Raw genomic sequence first — 15,259 nt, 5'->3', positions numbered from 1 at the left:
TCATTTTTGAGGGGGTACCTAAAAACAGTTAGCATGTTCTTCCAGACTTTCTTTGACGTACTATACCATACATTTTTCATCACTTTTCTAACATACTATACTATGACTTTTTTCGACATACTAGACTATGACTATTTTTTCAATACTATACTTAGCCTTTTTTTTTTTACTTTTTTCTCTGACTTCTAAGACTTTTTTATCACTTTTTTTCAACACGCTATACTATGACTTCTTTATCACTTTTTTTCGACATGATAAACTATGACTTTTTTATCACTTTTTTTCAACATGCTAAACTATGACTTTTTCATCACTTTTTTCGACCTACAATACTATAATAATGATAACATGACGATTTATCTGACTTCTAAGACTTTTTTATCACTTTTTTCGACATGCTATACTATTACTTTTTTCGACATAATATACTATGACTTCTTTCGACATACTAGACTATGACTTTTTTCTGACATTTTTCGACTTACTATACTATAATAATGACAACATGACCAGTTCTCTGGGAGAAACTGATATCATGTTTGAGTTTTTGAACGCAGTCAGTTATATTGTCGATAAGTAAATGCTGGAGAGTAACAAATTCTGGTACGACGAGGATGGGATTCAAACCCACACGTGCAAAGCACAATGGATTAGCAGTCCATCGCCTCAACCACTCGGCCACCTCGTCTACAGTCAACTAAAAGTCTGACCATTTATTTTTTTTTACTTTTATCAACAGCGACATACTATAGTCGACCTACTATACTATAATAAAGACAACATGACCATCATGTTCAGTTCTCTGGGAGAAACTGATATCATGTTTGAGTGTTTGAATGGAGTCAGTTATATTGTCCATAAGTAAATGCTGGAGAGTAACAAATATTTTTTTATATATATAATATATTTTTAATAACTTTTTATGCGATATACTATACTATACGAATTTTTCATCACTTTTTTCGACCTACTATACTATGACTATTTTTTAAATACTATACTTTACTTTTTTCAACATACTACACCATGACTTTTTAATCATTTTTTCGACACACTATACTATGACTTTTACATCACTTTTTTCGACCTACAATACTATACTAATGATAACATGACAATTTCTCTGACTTCTACGACTTTTTTATCACTTTTTTTCGACATAGTATACAATGACTTTTTTGTCACTTTTTTCGACATGCTATACTATTACTTTTTTATGACATTTTTCGACCTAGTATACTATAATAAAGACAACATGACCATCATGTTCAGTTCTCTGGGAGAAACTGATATCATGTTTGAGTGTTTGAATGGAGTCAGTTATATTGTCCATAAGTAAATGCTGGAGAGTAACAAATATTTTATTATATATATATTTTTAATAACTTTTTAGGCGATATACTATACTATACGAATTTTTCATCACTTTTTTCGACCTACTATACTATGACTATTTTTTAAATACTATACTTTACTTTTTTCAACATACTACACCATGACTTTTTAATAATTTTTTCAACACACTATACTATGACTTTTACATCACTTTTTTCGACCTACAATACTATACTAATGATAACATGACAATTTCTCTGACTTCTACGACTTTTTTATCACTTTTTTTCGAAATGCTATACTATGACTTTTTTCGACATAGTATACTATGACTTTTTTGTCACTTTTTTCGACATAGTATACTATGACTTTTTTGTCACTTTTTTCGACATGCTATCCTATGACTTTTTTCGACATAGTATACTATGACTTTTTTCGACATAGTATACTATGACTTTTTCATCACTTTTTTCGACCTACAATACTATACTAATGATAACATGACAATTTCTCTGACTTCTAAGACTTTTTTATCACTTTTTTTCGACATAGTATACAATGACTTTTTTCGACATAGTATACTATGACTTTTTTGTCACTTTTTTCGACACACTATACTATGACTTTTACATCACTTTTTTCGACCTACAATACTATACTAATGATAACATGACAATTTCTCTGACTTCTACGACTTTTTTATCACTTTTTTTTCGACATGCTATAATATGACTTTTTTCGACATAGTATACTATGACTTTTTCATCACTTTTTTCGACCTACAATACTATACTAATAACATGACAATTTCTCTGACTTCTACGACTTTTTTATCACTTTTTTTCGACATAGTATACTATGACTTTTTTGTCACTTTTTTCGACATGCTATACTATTACTTTTTTATGACATTTTTCGACCTAGTATACTATAATAAAGACAACATGACCATCATGTTCAGTTCTCTGGGAGAAACTGATATCATGTTTGAGTGTTTGAATGGAGTCAGTTATATTGTCCATAAGTAAATGCTGGAGAGTAACAAATATTTTTAATAACTTTTTAGGCGATATACTATACTATACGAATTTTTCATCACTTTTTTCGACCTACTATACTATGACTATTTTTTAAATACTATACTTTACTTTTTTCAACATAGTACACCATGACTTTTTAATCATTTTTTCGACACACTATACTATGACTTTTACATCACTTTTTTCGACCTACAATACTATACTAATGATAACATGACAATTTCTCTGACTTCTACGACTTTTTTATCACTTTTTTTCGAAATGCTATACTATGACTTTTTTCGACATAGTATGCTATGACTTTTTTGTCACTTTTTTCGACATGCTATGCTATGACTTTTTTCGACATAGTATACTATGACTTTTTTCGACATAGTATAATATGACTTTTTCATCACTTTTTTCGACCTACAATACTATACTAATGATAACATGACAATTTCTCTGACTTCTACGACTTTTTTTATCACTTTTTTTCGACATAGTATACTATGACTTTTTTCGACATAGTATACAATGACTTTTTTGTCACTTTTGTCGACATGCTATGCTATTACTTTTTTCGACAACATAAATGTTGTATACACAATAATGACAACATAACCATCATGTTCAGTTCTCTAGCAGAAACTGATATGATGTTTGAGTGTCTGAATGCAGTCAGTTATATTGTCGATAACTAAATGCTGCAGAGTAACAAATTCTGGTACGACAAGGATGGGATTCAAACCCACGCATGCAGAGCACAATGGATTAGCAGTCCATCGCCTTAACCACTCGGCCACCTCATTTCGACGTACAATACTATAATAATGATAACATGACGATTTCTCTGACTTCTAAGACTTTTTTATCTTGATGATTTAAAATGATGAAAAAGTAATAGTATAGTATGTTGAAAAAAGTAAACGTAAATGCTGGGGAGTGACAAATTTTGGTACGACGAGGATGGGATTCGAACCCACGCGTGCAGATCACAATGGATTAGCAGTCCATCGCCTTAACCACTCGGCCACCTCATCTACAGTCAAATAAAGGTCTGACCATTTTTTTTTTTTTTTACTTTTATCAACAGCAACATACTATAGTATGACTTTTTCATCACTTTTTTCGACCTACAATACTATAATAATGATAACATGACCATTTCTCTGACTTCTAAGACTTTTTTATCACTTTTTTTCGACATGCTATACTATGACTATTTTTCGACATAGTATACTATGACTTTTTTGTCATTTTATTTGACATGCTATACTATTACTGTTTTTCGACATAATATACTATGACTTCTGTTGACATACTAGACTATGACTTTTTTATCACTTTTTTCAACATGCTATACTATGACTTTTTTCGACATAGTATACAATGACTTTTTTGTCACTTTTGTCGACATGCTATGCTATTACTTTTTTCGACAACATAAATGTTGTATACACAATAATGACAACATAACCATCATGTTCAGTTCTCTAGGAGAAACTGATATGATGTTTGAGTGTCTGAATGCAGTCAGTTATATTGTCGATAACTAAATGCTGCAGAGTAACAAATTCTGGTACGACGAGGATGGGATTCGAACCCACGCGTGCAGAGCACAATGGATTAGCAGTCCATCGCCTTAACCACTCGGCCACCTCATCTACAGTCAAATAAAGGTCTGACCATACTTTTATCAACAGCAACATACTATAGTATGACTTTTTTCATCACTTTTTTTCGACCTACAATACTATAATAATGATAACATGACCATTTCTCTGACTTCTAAGACTTTTTTATCACTTTTTTTTCGACATGCTATACTATGACTATTTTTCGACATAGTATACTATGACTTTTTTGTCATTTTATTTGACATGCTATACTATTACTGTTTTTCGACATAATATACTATGACTTCTGTTGACATACTAGACTATGACTTTTTTATCACTTTTTTCAACATGCTATACTATGACTTTTTTCGACATAGTATACAATGACTTTTTGTCACTTTTGTCGACATGCTATGCTATTACTTTTTTTCGACAACATAAATGTTGTATACACAATAATGACATCATAACCATCATGTTCAGTTCTCTAGGAGAAACTGATATGATGTTTGAGTGTCTGAATGCAGTCAGTTATATTGTCGATAACTAAATGCTGCAGAGTAACAAATTCTGGTACGACGAGGATGGGATTCGAACCCACGCGTGCAGAGCACAATGGATTAGCAGTCCATCGCCTTAACCACTCGGCCACCTCATCTACAGTCAAATAAAGGTCTGACCATTTTTTTTTTTTTTTACTTTTATCAACAGCAACATACTATAGTATGACTTTTTCATCACTTTTTTTCGACCTACAATACTATAATAATGATAACATGACCATTTCTCTGACTTCTAAGACTTTTATCACTTTTTTCGACATGCTATACTATGACTATTTTTTCGACATAGTATACTATGACTTTTGTCATTTTATTTGACATGCTATACTATTACTGTTTTTCGACATAATATACTATGACTTCTGTTGACATACTAGACTATGACTTTTTATCACTTTTTTTCAACATGCTATACTATGACTTTTTCGACATAGTATACAATGACTTTTGTCACTTTTGTCGACATGCTATGCTATTACTTTTTTGACAACATAAATGTTGTATACACAATAATGACAACATAACCATCATGTTCAGCTCTCTAGGAGAAACTGATATGATGTTTGAGTGTCTGAATGCAGTCAGTTATATTGTCGATAACTAAATGCTGCAGAGTAACAAATTCTGGTACGACGAGGATGGGATTCGAACCCACGCGTGCAGAGCACAATGGATTAGCAGTCCATCGCCTTAACCACTCGGCCACCTCATCTACAGTCAAATAAAGGTCTGACCATACTTTTATCAGCAGCAACATACTATAGTATGACTTTTTCATCACTTTTTCGACCTACAATACTATAATAATGATAACATGACCATTTCTCTGACTTCTAAGACTTTTTATCACTTTTTTTCGACATGCTATACTATGACTATTTTTCGACATAGTATACTATGACTTTTGTCATTTTATTTGACATGCTATACTATTACTGTTTTTTCGACATAATATACTATGACTTCTGTTGACATACTAGACTATGACTTTTTATCACTTTTTTCAACATGCTATACTATGACTTTTTTTCGACATAGTATACAATGACTTTTGTCACTTTTGTCGACATGCTATGCTATTACTTTTTTCGACAACATAAATGTTGTATACACAATAATGACATCATAACCATCATGTTCAGTTCTCTAGGAGAAACTGATATGATGTTTGAGTGTCTGAATGCAGTCAGTTATATTGTCGATAACTAAATGCTGCAGAGTAACAAATTCTGGTACGACAAGGATGGGATTCGAACCCACGCATGCAGAGCACAATGGATTAGCAGTCCATCGCCTTAACCACTCGGCCACCTCATCTACAGTCAAATGAAGGTCTGACCATTTTTTTTTTTTTTTACTTTTATCAACAGCAACATACTATAGTATGACTTTTTCATCACTTTTTTCGACCTACAATACTATAATAATGATAACATGACCATTTCTCTGACTTCTAAGACTTTTTTATCACTTTTTTTCGACATGCTATACTATGACTATTTTTTGACATAGTATACTATGACTTTTTTGTCATTTTATTTGACATGCTATACTATTACTGTTTTTCGACATAATATACTATGACTTCTGTTGACATACTAGACTATGACTTTTTTATCACTTTTTTCAACATGCTATACTATGACTTTTTTCGACATAGTATACAATGACTTTTTTGTCACTTTTGTCGACATGCTATGCTATTACTTTTTTCGACAACATAAATGTTGTATACACAATAATGACAACATAACCATCATGTTCAGTTCTCTAGGAGAAACTGATATGATGTTTGAGTGTCTGAATGCAGTCAGTTATATTGTCGATAACTAAATGCTGGGGAGTAACAAATTTTGGTACGACGAGGATGGGATTCGAACCCACGCGTGCAGAGCACAATAGATTAGCAGTCCATCGCCTTAACCACTCGGCCACCTCATCTACAGTCAAATAAAGGTCTGACCATTTTTTTTTTTTTTTACTTTTATCAACAGCAACATACTATAGTAAGACTTTTTTATCACTTTTTTTCGACATAGTATACAATTACTTTTTTGTCACTTTTTTCGACATGCTATACTGTTACTTTTTTCGACATAATATACTATGACTTCTTTCGACATACTAGACCATGACTTTTTAATCACTTTTTTCGACATACTATACTATGACTTTTGCATCACTTTGTTCAACCTACTATACTATAATAATGATAACATGACAATTTCTCTGACTTCTAAGACTTTTTTATCACTTTTTTTCGACATAGTATACTATGACTTTTTTGTCACTTTTTTCGACATGCTATACTGTTACTTTTTTCGACATAATATACTATGACTTCTTTTGACATACTAAACCATGACTTTTTAATCACTTTTTTCGACCTACTATACTATGACTATTTTTTAAATACTATACTTTACTTTTTTCAACATACTACACCATGAATTTTTAATAATTTTTTCGACCTACAATACTATACTAATGATAACATGACCATTTCTCTGACTTCTACGACTTTTTTATCACTTTTTTTCGAAATGCTATGCTATGACTTTTTTCGACATAGTATACTATGACTTTTTTGTCACTTTTTTCGACATGCTATACTATTACTTTTTTCGACATACTAGACTATGACTTTTTTATGACATTTTTCGACCTACTATACTATAATGATGACAACATAACAATCATGTTCAGTTCTCTAGGAGAAACTGATATGATGTTTGAGTGTTTGAATGCAGTCAGTTATATTGTCGATTTTGGTACGACAAGGATGGGATTCGAACCCACGCATGCAGAGCACAATGGATTAGCAGTCCATCGCCTTAACCACTCGGCCACCTCGTCTACATCAACTAAAGGACTGACCATTTCTTTTTTCTTTTTACTTTTTTCAACATACTACACCATGACTTTTTAATCACTTTTTTTCGACATACTATAGTATGACTTTTTCATCACTGTTTTCGACGTACAATACTATAATAATGATAACATGACGATTTCTCTGACTTCTAAGACTTTTTTATCACTTTTTTTCGACATGCTATACTATGACTATTTTTCGACATAGTATACTATGACTTTTTTGTCATTTTATTTGACATGCTATACTATTACTGTTTTTCGACATAATATACTATGACTTCTGTTGACATACTAGACTATGACTTTTTTATCACTTTTTTCAACATGCTATACTATGACTTTTTTCGACATAGTATACAATGACTTTTTTGTCACTTTTGTCGACATGCTATGCTATTACTTTTTTCGACAACATAAATGTTGTATACACAATAATGACAACATAACCATCATGTTCAGTTCTCTAGGAGAAACTGATATGATGTTTGAGTGTCTGAATGCAGTCAGTTATATTGTCGATAACTAAATGCTGCAGAGTAACAAATTCTGGTACGACGAGGATGGGATTCAAACCCACGCGTGCAGAGCACAATGGATTAGCAGTCCATCGCCTTAACCACTCGGCCACCTCATCTACAGTCAAATAAAGGTCTGACCATTTTTACTTTTATCAACAGCAACATACTATAGTATGACTTTTTCATCACTTTTTTCGACCTACAATACTATAATAATGATAACATGACCATTTCTCTGACTTCTAAGACTTTTTTTATCACTTTTTTTTCGACATGCTATACTATGACTATTTTTTCGACATAGTATACTATGACTTTTTTGTCATTTTATTTGACATGCTATACTATTACTGTTTTTTCGACATAATATACTATGACTTCTGTTGACATACTAGACTATGACTTTTTTATCACTTTTTTCAACATGCTATACTATGACTTTTTTTCGACATAGTATACAATGACTTTTGTCACTTTTGTCGACATGCTATGCTATTACTTTTTTTCGACAACATAAATGTTGTATACACAATAATGACAACATAACCATCATGTTCAGTTCTCTAGGAGAAACTGATATGATGTTTGAGTGTCTGAATGCAGTCAGTTATATTGTCGATAACTAAATGCTGCAGAGTAACAAATTCTGGTACGACGAGGATGGGATTCGAACCCACGCCTGCAGAGCACAATGGATTAGCAATCCATCGCCTTAACCACTCGGCCACCTCATCTACAGTCAAATAAAGGTCTGACCATTACTTTTATCAACAGCAACATACTATAGTATGACTTTTTCATCACTTTTTTTCGACCTACAATACTATAATAATGATAACATGACCATTTCTCTGACTTCTAAGACTTTTTTATCACTTTTTTTTCGACATGCTATACTATGACTATTTTTTCGACATAGTATACTATGACTTTTTTGTCATTTTATTTGACATGCTATACTATTACTGTTTTTCGACATAATATACTATGACTTCTGTTGACATACTAGACTATGACTTTTTTTATCACTTTTTTTCAACATGCTATACTATGACTTTTTTTCGACATAGTATACAATGACTTTTTTGTCACTTTTGTCGACATGCTATGCTATTACTTTTTTCGACAACATAAATGTTGTATACACAATAATGACAACATAACCATCATGTTCAGTTCTCTAGGAGAAACTGATATGATGTTTGAGTGTCTGAATGCAGTCAGTTATATTGTCGATAACTAAATGCTGCAGAGTAACAAATTCTGGTACGACAAGGATGGGATTCGAACCCACGCGTGCAGAGCACAATGGATTAGCAGTCCATCGCCTTAACCACTCGGCCACCTCATCTACAGTCAAATAAAGGTCTGACCATTTTTTTTTTTTTTTACTTTTATCAACTGCAACATACTATAGTATGACTTTTTCATCACTTTTTTCGACCTACAATACTATAATAATGATAACATGACCATTTCTCTGACTTCTAAGACTTTTTTATCACTTTTTTTCGACATGCTATACTATGACTATTTTTTGACATAGTATACTATGACTTTTTTGTCATTTTATTTGACATGCTATACTATTACTGTTTTTCGACATAATATACTATGACTTCTGTTGACATACTAGACTATGACTTTTTATCACTTTTTTTCAACATGCTATACTATGACTTTTTTTCGACATAGTATACAATGACTTTTTGTCACTTTTGTCGACATGCTATGCTATTACTTTTTTTCGACAACATAAATGTTGTATACACAATAATGACAACATAACCATCATGTTCAGTTCTCTAGGAGAAACTGATATGATGTTTGAGTGTCTGAATGCAGTCAGTTATATTGTCGATAACTAAATGCTGCAGAGTAACAAATTCTGGTACGACGAGGATGGGATTCGAACCCACGCGTGCAAAGCCCAATGGATTAGCAGTCCATCGCCTTAACCACTCGGCCACCTCATCTACAGTCAAATAAGGGTCTGACCATTTACTTTTTATCAACAGCAACATACTATACTATGACTTTTACATCACTTTTTTCGACCTACAATACTATACTAATGAAAACATGACAATTTCTCTGACTTCTAAGACTTTTTTATCACTTTTTTTCGACATGCTATACTATGACTTTTTTCGACATAGTATACTATGACTTTTTTGTCACTTTTTTCGACATACTAGACTATGACTTTTTTATGACATTTTTCGACCTACTATACTATAATAAAGACAACAAGACCATCATGTTCAGTTCTCTAGGAGAAACTGATATGATGTTTGAGTGTTTGAATGCAGTCAGTTATATTGTCGATTTTGGTACGACGAGGATGGGATTCGAACCCACGCGTGCAGAGCACAATAGATTAGCAGTCCATCACCTTAACCACTCGGCCACCTCATCTACAGTCAAATAAGGGTCTGACCATTTTTTTTTTTTTTTACTTTTATCAACAGCAACATACTATAGTATGACTTTTTCATCACTTTTTTCGACCTACAATACTATAATAATGATAACATGACCATTTCTCTGACTTCTAAGACTTTTTTATCACTTTTTTTCGACATGCTATACTATGACTATTTTTCGACATAGTATACTATGACTTTTTTGTCATTTTATTTGACATGCTATACTATTACTGTTTTTCGACATAATATACTATGACTTCTGTTGACATACTAGACTATGACTTTTTTATCACTTTTTTTCAACATGCTATACTATGACTTTTTTTCGACATAGTATACAATGACTTTTTTGTCACTTTTGTCGACATGCTATGCTATTACTTTTTTTCGACAACATAAATGTTGTATACACAATAATGACAACATAACCATCATGTTCAGTTCTCTAGGAGAAACTGATATGATGTTTGAGTGTCTGAATGCAGTCAGTTATATTGTCGATAACTAAATGCTGCAGAGTAACAAATTCTGGTACGACGAGGATGGGATTCGAACCCACGCGTGCAGAGCACAATGGATTAGCAGTCCATCGCCTTAACCACTCGGCCACCTCATCTACAGTCAAATAAAGGTCTGACCATACTTTTATCAACAGCAACATACTATAGTATGACTTTTTTCATCACTTTTTTCGACCTACAATACTATAATAATGATAACATGACCATTTCTCTGACTTCTAAGACTTTTTTATCACTTTTTTTTCGACATGCTATACTATGACTATTTTTTCGACATAGTATACTATGACTTTTTTGTCATTTTATTTGACATGCTATACTATTACTGTTTTTTCGACATAATATACTATGACTTCTGTTGACATACTAGACTATGACTTTTTTATCACTTTTTTTCAACATGCTATACTATGACTTTTTTTCGACATAGTATACAATGACTTTTTTGTCACTTTTGTCGACATGCTATGCTATTACTTTTTTTCGACAACATAAATGTTGTATACACAATAATGACAACATAACCATCATGTTCAGTTCTCTAGGAGAAACTGATATGATGTTTGAGTGTCTGAATGCAGTCAGTTATATTGTCGATAACTAAATGCTGCAGAGTAACAAATTCTGGTACGACGAGGATGGGATTCGAACCCACGCGTGCAGAGCACAATGGATTAGCAGTCCATCGCCTTAACCACTCGGCCACCTCATCTACAGTCAAATAAAGGTCTGACCATTTTACTTTTATCAACAGCAACATACTATAGTATGACTTTTTTCATCACTTTTTTTCGACCTACAATACTATAATAATGATAACATGACCATTTCTCTGACTTCTGACTTCTAAGACTTTTTTATCACTTTTTTTCGACATGCTATACTATGACTATTTTTTCGACATAGTATACTATGACTTTTTTGTCATTTTATTTGACATGCTATACTATTACTGTTTTTTCGACATAATATACTATGACTTCTGTTGACATACTAGACTATGACTTTTTTATCACTTTTTTTCAACATGCTATACTATGACTTTTTTTCGACATAGTATACAATGACTTTTTGTCACTTTTGTCGACATGCTATGCTATTACTTTTTTTCGACAACATAAATGTTGTATACACAATAATGACAACATAACCATCATGTTCAGTTCTCTAGGAGAAACTGATATGATGTTTGAGTGTCTGAATGCAGTCAGTTATATTGTCGATAACTAAATGCTGCAGAGTAACAAATTCTGGTACGACAAGGATGGGATTCGAACCCACGCGTGCAGAGCACAATGGATTAGCAGTCCATCGCCTTAACCACTCGGCCACCTCATCTACAGTCAAATAAAGGTCTGACCATACTTTTATCAACAGCAACATACTATAGTATGACTTTTTTCATCACTTTTTTTCGACCTACAATACTATAATAATGATAACATGACCATTTCTCTGACTTCTAAGACTTTTTTATCACTTTTTTTTCGACATGCTATACTATGACTATTTTTTCGACATAGTATACTATGACTTTTTTGTCATTTTATTTGACATGCTATACTATTACTGTTTTTCGACATAATATACTATGACTTCTGTTGACATACTAGACTATGACTTTTTTATCACTTTTTTCAACATGCTATACTATGACTTTTTTTCGACATAGTATACAATGACTTTTTTGTCACTTTTGTCGACATGCTATGCTATTACTTTTTTCGACAACATAAATGTTGTATACACAATAATGACAACATAACCATCATGTTCAGTTCTCTGGGAGAAACTGATATCATGTTTGAGTGTTTGAATGCAGTCATTTATATTGTTGATAAGTAAATGCTGCAGAGTAACAAATTCTGGTACGACGAAGATGAGATTCGAACCCACGCGTGCAAAGCACAATGGATTAGCAGTCCATCGCCTTAACCACTCGGCCACCTCATCTACAGTCAAATAAAGGTCTGACCTTTTTTTTTTTTTTTTTACTTTTATCAACAGCAACATACTATAGTATGACTTTTTCATCACTTTTTTCGACCTACAATACTATAATAATGATAACATGACCATTTCTCTGACTTCTAAGACTTTTTTATCACTTTTTTTCGACATGCTATACTATGACTGTTTTTCGACATGATATACTATGACTTCTTTTGACATACTAGACTATGACTTTTTTATGACATTTTTCAACCTACTATACTATAATAATGACAACATGACCATCATGTTCAGTTCTCTAGGAGAAACTGATATCACGTTTGAGTGTTTGAATGCAGTCAGTTATATTGTTGATAAGTAAATGCTGGAGAGTAACAAATTCTGGTATGACGAGAACGGGATTCGAACCCACGCATGCAGAGCACAATGGATGAGCTTATAATAGCTTAGTAATAATCACTTATTACAACATGCTATACTATGACTTTTATCGACATGCTAAATAATGACTTTCTTACAACTTTTTATGCAACATACTATACTATGCCTTTTTTCGTCACTTTTTACAACATGTTATACCATGACTTTTTACAAAATACTAGACTATGACTTTTTATCACTTTTTCGACATACAATATTATGGCTTTTTTAATAACTTTTTATGCGATATACTATACTATGACTTTTTCATCACTTTTTTCGACCTACAATACTATGACTATTTTTTAAATACTATACTTTACTTTTTTCAACATACTACACCATGACTTTTTAATCACTTTTTTCAACATACTATACTATAACTTTTTAATCACTTTTTTCAACATACTATACTATGACTTTTTCATCACTTTTTTCGACCTACAATACTATAATAATGATAACATGACCATTTATCTGACTTCTAAGACTTTTTCATCACTTTTTTCGACCTACTATACTATAATAATGATAACATGACAATTTCTCTGACTTCTAAGACTTTTTTATCACTTTTTTCGACATGCTATAGACTTTTTTCGACATAATATACTATGACTTCTTTCGACATACTAGACCATGACTTTTTAATCACTTTTATCGACATACTATACTATGACTTTTTCAGCACTTTTTTCAACCTACTATACTATAATAATGATAACATGACCATTTCTCTGACTTCTAAGACTTTTTTATCACTTTTTTTCGAAATGCTATACTATGACTTTTTTCGACATAGTATACTATGACTTTTTTGTCACTTTTTTCGACATGCTATACTATTACTTTTTTCGACATAATATACTATGACTTCTTTCGACATACTAGACCATGACTTTTTAATCACTTTTTTCGACATACTATACTATGACTTTTATCGACATGCTAAATTATCACTTTTTTATCACTTTTCATGCGACATTACTATACTATGCCTTTTTTGTCACTTTTTATAACATGTTATACCATGACTTTTTTCAAAATACTAGACTATGACTTTTTATCACTTTTTCGACATACAATATTATGGCTTTTTTAATAACTTTTTATGCGATATACTATACTATACGAATTTTTCATCACTTTTTTCAACCTACTATACTATGACTATTTTTTAAATACTATACTTTACTTTTTTCAACATACTACACCATGACTTTTTAATCACTTTTTTTCGACACACTATACTATGACTTTTACATCACTTTTTTCGACCTACAATACTATACTAATGATAACATGACAATTTCTCTGACTTCTACGACTTTTTTATCAATTTTTTTCGACATGCTATACTATGACTTTTTTCGACATAGTATACTATGACTTTTTTGTCACTTTTTGTGCCAACAATATATACAATAATAAAAAATGTAACAAGATTAATAAATTAATAAAATGGTATACTCCTCATAAATCATAAAACAAGCTCTCTCTCTCTCTCTCTCTCTATATATATATATATATATATATATATATATATATATATATATTTTTATCATTTCAAGAGGTCCTGTGCTTTAATTTGAAGAGGTCTATCATGATGCATGATGTGCAACGTTTATATAGGCTACTAATGCAATCATACAGTAAAGAATGCCTACGTCTTTTATTGTTGTAGTGTTTTGTAAACCACTCAGTTTTTGGCTCAGTTTTATCAAGGGGCAAAGTGTTTTAAGGGGAGTTGTGCTTACCGCAGGTTCTAGCCTCACTCCCTCATCTCTGTCTCTCTCCTCCTGAGTCTCCTCCTCACTGTTCATGCCAGTGCCACTGCCGCCGACACCACCACCACTATCATCAGCCACGGAAGCTGATGAAGGTCCTGCTACTGCCGAAAACTTTTCGCTTTTTTCTTTTATTTGAGCCGCTTTGTTTCATTTTTGCGTTTAGACCATTGACCTAAAAGAAAGGTTTAGACTCGTCTTGATCCGTCTCTGTG

At 32.0% G+C, this 15,259-nt stretch overlaps 17 non-coding genes across 17 annotated transcripts; all 17 read right to left on the bottom strand.

Annotated features, from left to right (window-relative positions):
- Nucleotides 1–606: 606 nt before the first annotated feature.
- On the bottom strand, nt 607–688 carry trnas-gcu (transfer RNA serine (anticodon GCU)). Its single transcript has one exon. It is a non-coding gene; the product is annotated as a tRNA-Ser (tRNA).
- Nucleotides 689–3,315: 2,627 nt separating this feature from the next.
- trnas-gcu (transfer RNA serine (anticodon GCU)) lies at nt 3,316–3,397 on the bottom strand. The gene has a single exon. It is a non-coding gene; the product is annotated as a tRNA-Ser (tRNA).
- Nucleotides 3,398–3,939: 542 nt separating this feature from the next.
- Nucleotides 3,940–4,021, bottom strand: trnas-gcu (transfer RNA serine (anticodon GCU)). Its single transcript has one exon. It is a non-coding gene; the product is annotated as a tRNA-Ser (tRNA).
- Nucleotides 4,022–4,552: 531 nt separating this feature from the next.
- trnas-gcu (transfer RNA serine (anticodon GCU)) lies at nt 4,553–4,634 on the bottom strand. Its single transcript has one exon. It is a non-coding gene; the product is annotated as a tRNA-Ser (tRNA).
- A 535-nt stretch (nt 4,635–5,169) lies between these two features.
- Nucleotides 5,170–5,251, bottom strand: trnas-gcu (transfer RNA serine (anticodon GCU)). Its single transcript has one exon. It is a non-coding gene; the product is annotated as a tRNA-Ser (tRNA).
- Nucleotides 5,252–5,774: 523 nt separating this feature from the next.
- On the bottom strand, nt 5,775–5,856 carry trnas-gcu (transfer RNA serine (anticodon GCU)). Its single transcript has one exon. It is a non-coding gene; the product is annotated as a tRNA-Ser (tRNA).
- A 542-nt stretch (nt 5,857–6,398) lies between these two features.
- On the bottom strand, nt 6,399–6,480 carry trnas-gcu (transfer RNA serine (anticodon GCU)). Its single transcript has one exon. It is a non-coding gene; the product is annotated as a tRNA-Ser (tRNA).
- An 833-nt stretch (nt 6,481–7,313) lies between these two features.
- trnas-gcu (transfer RNA serine (anticodon GCU)) lies at nt 7,314–7,395 on the bottom strand. The gene has a single exon. It is a non-coding gene; the product is annotated as a tRNA-Ser (tRNA).
- Nucleotides 7,396–7,968: 573 nt separating this feature from the next.
- trnas-gcu (transfer RNA serine (anticodon GCU)) lies at nt 7,969–8,050 on the bottom strand. Its single transcript has one exon. It is a non-coding gene; the product is annotated as a tRNA-Ser (tRNA).
- Nucleotides 8,051–8,586: 536 nt separating this feature from the next.
- trnas-gcu (transfer RNA serine (anticodon GCU)) lies at nt 8,587–8,668 on the bottom strand. The gene has a single exon. It is a non-coding gene; the product is annotated as a tRNA-Ser (tRNA).
- A 535-nt stretch (nt 8,669–9,203) lies between these two features.
- trnas-gcu (transfer RNA serine (anticodon GCU)) lies at nt 9,204–9,285 on the bottom strand. The gene has a single exon. It is a non-coding gene; the product is annotated as a tRNA-Ser (tRNA).
- Nucleotides 9,286–9,828: 543 nt separating this feature from the next.
- On the bottom strand, nt 9,829–9,910 carry trnas-gcu (transfer RNA serine (anticodon GCU)). Its single transcript has one exon. It is a non-coding gene; the product is annotated as a tRNA-Ser (tRNA).
- Nucleotides 9,911–10,270: 360 nt separating this feature from the next.
- Nucleotides 10,271–10,352, bottom strand: trnas-gcu (transfer RNA serine (anticodon GCU)). Its single transcript has one exon. It is a non-coding gene; the product is annotated as a tRNA-Ser (tRNA).
- Nucleotides 10,353–10,897: 545 nt separating this feature from the next.
- On the bottom strand, nt 10,898–10,979 carry trnas-gcu (transfer RNA serine (anticodon GCU)). Its single transcript has one exon. It is a non-coding gene; the product is annotated as a tRNA-Ser (tRNA).
- Nucleotides 10,980–11,514: 535 nt separating this feature from the next.
- Nucleotides 11,515–11,596, bottom strand: trnas-gcu (transfer RNA serine (anticodon GCU)). The gene has a single exon. It is a non-coding gene; the product is annotated as a tRNA-Ser (tRNA).
- A 544-nt stretch (nt 11,597–12,140) lies between these two features.
- trnas-gcu (transfer RNA serine (anticodon GCU)) lies at nt 12,141–12,222 on the bottom strand. The gene has a single exon. It is a non-coding gene; the product is annotated as a tRNA-Ser (tRNA).
- Nucleotides 12,223–12,755: 533 nt separating this feature from the next.
- On the bottom strand, nt 12,756–12,837 carry trnas-gcu (transfer RNA serine (anticodon GCU)). Its single transcript has one exon. It is a non-coding gene; the product is annotated as a tRNA-Ser (tRNA).
- Between the last annotated feature and the right edge of the window lie 2,422 nt (nt 12,838–15,259).

Source organism: Sander vitreus, chromosome 22 (genome assembly GCF_031162955.1).
Source record: "Sander vitreus isolate 19-12246 chromosome 22, sanVit1, whole genome shotgun sequence".
Taxonomy (NCBI): Eukaryota; Metazoa; Chordata; class Actinopteri; order Perciformes; family Percidae; genus Sander; species Sander vitreus.
Note: the sequence above shows the minus strand (reverse complement) of the source record. Positions and strands in the feature narration are given on the sequence as shown.